Below are 6798 nucleotides of genomic sequence, written 5' to 3'. Positions count from 1 at the left end.
CCTCAGGCCAGTGTTTAAGTCAGGGTTTTGCCATTGGAAAATTAAGCAATACTTAGATTTTGCTCTCACTTTACTCCCCAAGGATGTGATTGTCATGATATTTCATTCCTCGTTGCACCAGAGCAGAGTCATTTCCCCCCCCTGCCTATCAGGAATTCCTAAAGCTACAATCACTGTCATCATCACGGGTCAGTTAAGTCTTATGTATTCATTTACATAGATTCTAGTTCTAGGAAACCCCTTCTTAGACCGTGCCAAACGAGGCCGAGGCCGGGCGAGTTCCCATTGATCCAGGTTCAATTAACAGGCTTTTATATCCACTTCATCACGTTTCCAGCTGCTGAACTATTTTGGCACTGAAGCCAGTGCATGCTTAAGGGATATCTGCTAACTGCTGAGATGGACATTAAAAAAAAAAAATTAGAAAAAGACAGCAGTTAAGCTCACCATCTGGCGTTATTCACTTTGCTCCTAGACGTTGAAACTTTAATGGGGTCTAATTTTTAAACCTCATATTTATGCCTGTGACGTCCTGATCCGACAAAACCTCCAAAAAGACTCAAACGAGAGGAGATAACAGCCGGGCTTTATTAACGAATAGTAAAAACGGAAATACGCTAGAATTAAATTCCAGCCGGTAAAAAAGTTGGCACAGCAACAATGAGAAGGTTGGACTATCACTCACACTGGTGGAAGAAAATCAGCTGTCATATAATATTTACAAGCTACAGCAGCTCAAGCTGTCAAGCTTTATTTTCCCAGAGGTCCTTGTATTGGAGTTCAGGTTTTAAGAGCCGCTCGATGCCGGCGGATGTACAGCTTTTGTGTTAAGAGACAGATGAAATCTATATGTTGCCCTGTACGACTACATTATATTGCTCAGACTTGTCTGTTAAATATTTCACACAAAGAGCAAAAAAACAAACATTTTCTCACTTGTTTTGGGCTCCTCTGGTGATGCTGTGAGATGTCTGTGTGAGATTTCTGCCTCTACTCAATTACAATCTAAGTTAATTGTTGATTATTCTTTTTTTTTTTTAATGAATAATTCATTGTTTGGTCTAAAATCAAAATGGAAAAAAGAAGACAAATACCCCAAGGTGACAACTTCAGATAGCTTCTCTTTTCTCCATCCAACAGTCCAAAACTCAAAAATATCCACTTTACTGTCACTATGAAAAATGATCTAAATGATTATTAAAATAGTTGCAAAATGTCCTATCGATCAATTAATTGATTAACAGACTTATTATTGTTTCAGCACAAAAAAAAATACAAGAGCAAAATGACAGCAAAAGTAAAAAAAGCAAAGTTTTTGGAACTAGTTTCTATCAAAACAAAATACTTCCCTCTATTGTTCTGAGGCAGACACAAAAGTATGTGGTCAAAATGGGGTCACATAAAACCAGAGAGAGAGCTATGGAGGTAAGTGAGAAAATGTGTTTTTTTTTTTTGCAATGTGAGTGAACTGACCCTTTAAGGATCAGACATGGTCATGTTGTGTGATGGGGGCTCCAGTGGCCTGGCCCAGATCTGACCAGCCTCTAGTGATAAAGGGTAAAAAAAAACTGGCCACCCAGTGTCACTCATCTGCTCTGCATTACTTAGTTGAGAACGCAACCCTCCCTCTCCCAGCGGTGCTATCCTAGTTGAGTCACACATACACCAAACAACATTTTCAAAGGGTCAGATCACCCCGAAAAAAACAAAACATTTTATCTCATTTTATTGGGACTAATTCTTGGATAGAAAGTTCTTGGGAAAACTATACACAGCTAAGTCTGTGGCTTATCCAAAGGACCAGGTGCAATGCTTTTGGATAGATTTGTTGCCGTTTTCCATTCACTTCCATTGTGTGTGGGTAGTGGCCTAGATCTCAGAGTCAGCTCTTTCTAAACATTAACAGACAAAACTGAAATAACACATACACAGACAAAAAGGAAAACAGAAGTAAAATCAATGGACACCTGTTACCCAGTTGTTTTGATTCAAAAACTGTGCAAACTTTATAGTTCATAAATAAATACATGTGAAATAAAAAGTACACTTTGGTGTAGTCAATAACTGAATGTAGCCATAATTTAACATCCTCTAGCCTATCTCACATACCCTTACCAGTATTTTCAAACTGGGGCTACTTCTGCAGTTGCCAGTGGGTACTTGGAAATAACAATAACATTTATTTAAAATATGTATATCCACATGTTGAGTAAGCTTTCTATAGTACATGTTGCAATAGAAAACAAACCTAGTTTACAAGCAAGCAGAAGTTTGCAATTAGCTTTTAGCATCTATTTAAACCATTTATCTATAACTTTAAGCTATGTATAGTGTTAACATCCAGTTAAATTCAATACAAATGAACACATTGAACAGCTGGAAAACACTCTCTTATACAATACCATGTTTTATTCACAAACCATTGCAATTTGATTATTAAAAAACAGAATAGGTCACTTTGGTAGGGAGGAAGTAAAATTCAGCAAGAGCAAGAACACCACCTCTCACCTCCATTTCAATTGTTTTCTTGGCTGTCTTTGTGAACTCTTCACTGCAATCAGATGGTAAACAAGAGTCAGAAAATTACAGATTGTTGAAGAAGTGTGCAGCTGAACAGGGGAGAGGGAAGTGACCAGGGCGAGGAGGGATTAAGATGAGACCACAGCAGCAGTGAGGGGAGAGGTGTGGACTCACCAGCAGTCTCCTTACTTTCAAGTGACTCCTCTGAACAAAGCCTGGCACTGAATTCTCCAGAAGATTATTTTTAAGATGAGCCCAGCGTGACCTCGAGAGAACAAAAGCAGATGTGAAAGTTTTAGAACTCATTGCCGTGCATGCCAAGCCACAACGGCAGTGAAACTAGTTCAGATGTTTCTTGCCAACATAAGCAATACAGGACGAAAGCAATAGAAAGGGAGGTCCTTGAGAGAGAGAGAGTGAGCGATGGGAGCTTTTTAAAAAAAAGGCCTTTCTTGAAACCTAGGTTTGGTTTTTGGCTCCCAACTGGAATAATAATAACAAAGGTTCAGAACCAGGGCAGAGTCTCAAATTAAACAGAAACAAAACAGTGGGTGTCCTCCATGCCCATATTTATTGGGGGTAACAACTGTATTCAACCCAGACTGCGATAAAGCATTAAATAGACAAACGTCAGGACCAATTTTAGGTTGGTGAAGCCTTTTTGGAGTGCAACACTCAGGGGTTTTTATACAGAATTAGGGCTGAACAGAACAGGGATAGCTTATTTTTCATTTCCTAGAAAAAGTAGATGTCGATTAGACATTGACATTACAACCCTTCTGCATCAAAATTGAAAACCTTGGTAAGTAGAAAGAGAAAATAAAAATGAGTCATCTATAGCTGCCGGCTGCATCATTTTGTGAAATCAGGAACTATGTATCTTTTTAATATGACTTTAAATGTGTTGCTGAGGCTGTGAATATAGTTGCTTCTTCAACAGTCAGTGTTTGAGTTATGAAAAACCAGTGGTAAAGGAAGTATTCAGATCCTCTACTTAAGCCTTGTATTCAAAATGAGTAAGTAAAAATACAAAATTGAGCAAAATGTACTAATTATGCAGTATTACATTTACTTTTAATTACTTTAGTGTTGGGCAGTATTATCTATAGCAATGCAACAAAGCTGATTTTTTTCATAACATAAAATAGTAATACTAATGCTAATAGGCCTACTAAAGTAGACGTATGTAGAAAATGTTGTTCAGTGCACAACTGAAACTAAAATATAACTGTATATACTGTATAACTGCAATATTATCTGATGTTCTGCTGCACATGCTCTTTTCCAACATTTTAAATTATAGTGGCCATTTTTCGCTAAGTATTATGACACCTTATAATTTGTTAATCAAGGAAATAATCATCAGTTTAATAGATAATGAAAATAATTGTAAGCTGCAACTCGTCCTCATTCAGCCACAACAATCACAATTTCTTTGTTAAAGAATTGTTTTTTCACATGGCCTTTCTCAGGAATTGCTACAACCCTGCTTTAACATTAAAATAAATCAGAAATGTAGTGGTTGAATGAGGATTGTTGCTTGAAGGCAGTCTTATTAGATGGAACGGCAACCTCACTCAGCCACGTAATCAGTCAGACCTGTTTCAATAAAGCCAAATTTAACCTCTAAATTCAATGAACAGCTACTCTAAATGGCTCACAAATGGGAGCTGTATTTTTCTTGAGGAAAATGTGTCACTATCACAAAGTGCACTGTTTTACTGAATGAAGGTCATACAGTATCCTCATCGACATGAGCAAAGCTTGTTTTGCATGCATTACACACATTCTGGAGGCAAAACGGGGTTGGCTGTTTATGTGGGCGTGGAAACAATGAAAGCAAACTGTGGAGACTGGTGTTCATACCTCACTGTACAAGGTTTTTCCTCCTTTAAATCTGTTTTTTTTCCTCTCGGTTTGAAGCTGATGTGGTGACAGAGACAACATTATAATGTATGCCTACCATGTCACTGTGTCACTCCCCCAGCCTTCGTTCTGATTATTGACCGCTGCAGAATCGCTGGGGCTTTAATTAGTGCTAGTGTAACTAATTGGCTTGCATAGAAGTGACATTGATGGGAGGCAAGAAAATGAATTAATGAGGAGAGGCACTGGCAGATTAAATGGAACTGCTAAAAAGTAAAAATGGATGTCTGATCTCCAAGTGAAATTGGCATTTACGTCGACAACAAAAAAAGTCATACACAACCAGTCATTTCCATCTGCATGTGAGTGTGTGGGTGGGTGGAGGTGGGTGTGTCTACTCTGTGGGCATTCATTAAGCGTGTGTATCTCTGTGTACATTTGTATTTATGTGTATATGCGCCCCTCTGTGTGTGCACTCTTCATCAGAGCTCACGTATAACTAGATGTTCATTTAGTTGACAGCAGAAATCTTTCAAGCGCTGGATATGCTTCGATGTAAAGTATGTTAACCTTTAAAACAAAGCCGGCCCTGGCCCCTCTCATTCTCCTGTAATTGCTTGCGCTGGGTAAGCACACTCGCCTGAAAAGGTTACTGTGTTTCTTGCCAGTTGTCATGATGAATGAGCAATCATGGCAGGAAATGAAAACTGGAAGTTTAGAAAATTTACCTCACACTAACCAGCATGTAGCATTTGCACAAAATAATGCTCTGTTGTCTGCTATCTGCAAATTATTAAAAAAGCAAGCAAACAAACAAAAAGGCAATGCAGGCAGTCAGTAAATTAACACACTCAGGAAAGAAGGATGGATTCAAGACTTGCACTGCTGCTACATCATTAATATTCACTAGAGTCTAGTACAACCTGCAAGTCTCTGCTGGCATATTCTGTTTTCTCTGGTGATGTGTCCGTGTCTGTGTGTGTGTGTGTGTGTGTCTGAGTTCATACAAATAATGATGTATGTGCACACCACGTAATTATATCCACACTAGACACATACATCTTTGTGTGTGAGTCTATAGACATAAGAGTGATAATTTGTGCAGTATGTTTGTTTTGTATATCAATAAGTCTGGTCTGCATTAGTTTTTGTGTTAGTGGGTCTGTGAACACAAAAAAATGATTATGTGTGCAGTATTTGGTCTGCATATGATTATGTGGAATGCACTGTAAATTTTGTGCTTGTGCAAACTGATGAACTGTTTGCCTTGGTGAGTCAGAATCAGTGTGCACATACGCGATCGCCTTTGTGTCTCCCTCGGTGCACAACTCCCCGTGGGCAACAGATGCAATCATCCACGTCGCATTTTGTTTGTGTTGTTGCATGTTTGTGTGCTTGCATGTGTACATCTATGTGCATGCTTCCTTGTATGTCCTGTATTTATGCCTGGAAGATCCAGCAGCCGGGGTGGTCTCAACTAGACAGTAGGCAGCATTGATAAGCTGAAGGTGGAAGGTGAATTGTGGGTGAAGGCTGTTATCGCCAGAGGCTGGCTCAGGCTTTGGCACCACTGCCTGCTGGACCCTGAAAACTCATTTTGACAGATGCATCTCCTCCCTAGCTGTCGACGCGCTGTGGGGGGCTGATGATACTCGCTCGCCCAGGCGGCTCAGTGTAGCGTTAGCCGGCACCACGTTGAGCAAACCTGCAATTTATCCTTATGCCTCAGGCATTAAGCTGAATAATGACATGCAAGAGGCAACCACCATCTCACCATGCACCAGGCCGCAGCTCATAGTTTCCACAAAGAACTTCATAGAGTATTTCCTATTCTTCACTATTTTTAGATGGTTTAATTGTGAGATGAGTTTGTGATGATTTAGGATTATTTTCTTTTTTTCTGTCATTGTGTAAAGGGAAATATGCTCATTTAATCAGCCATGTTTACTGTGAGATTGATTTATTCTGAAAATGTGTTATGCTGTACCTCAGCAACTACCGCAGGCACACATCTGGATGTGCTTTTTTTTTCAACCATAGAGATGCACTGTATACACAGTCATTTTTACAGCAGCAATCTTCCCTTCTGCCGCTGCTCTGTGCTTAACCATATTCTCTTAATCTCCCATTTTATTTTGTCAAAAAGCCACATCCCCAGAGCCTTCTGTCTTTTACGTTCCTGTCCAATCAAACATGCTACAATGCTGTCATATTGATTCAGCTTCTCCCTTTAAAAGTCAGCTTACCAAAAGTGCCATTTACCAATGTGGGTACTGCATCCACAGAATGTTCTAATTGGGGCTTTTGCATCTGGAAGAAATTACTGTGTACAAACCATAAATAAAATGATTAAGAAATAAGATTCGGTTGTCCACATAAGTAGAATAACTAGGGCTGGGCGATATGTAAGGG

At 39.3% G+C, this 6798-nt stretch overlaps 1 protein-coding gene across 2 annotated transcripts in view; it reads left to right on the top strand.

Moving 5' to 3' along the window:
* The window catches only part of b3galt2 (UDP-Gal:betaGlcNAc beta 1,3-galactosyltransferase, polypeptide 2), a 14337-nt gene that overhangs the window by 4938 nt on the left and 2601 nt on the right, over positions 1-6798 (top strand). The gene's annotated exons all lie outside the window — the stretch shown is intronic.

The sequence above is a fragment of the Morone saxatilis genome, unplaced genomic scaffold (genome assembly GCF_004916995.1).
Source record: "Morone saxatilis isolate NCDOM2014 unplaced genomic scaffold, NCSU_SB_2.0 Contig12, whole genome shotgun sequence".
NCBI lineage: Eukaryota > Metazoa > Chordata > Actinopteri > Moronidae > Morone > Morone saxatilis.
This window is presented reverse-complemented; position numbering and strand designations above follow the sequence as displayed.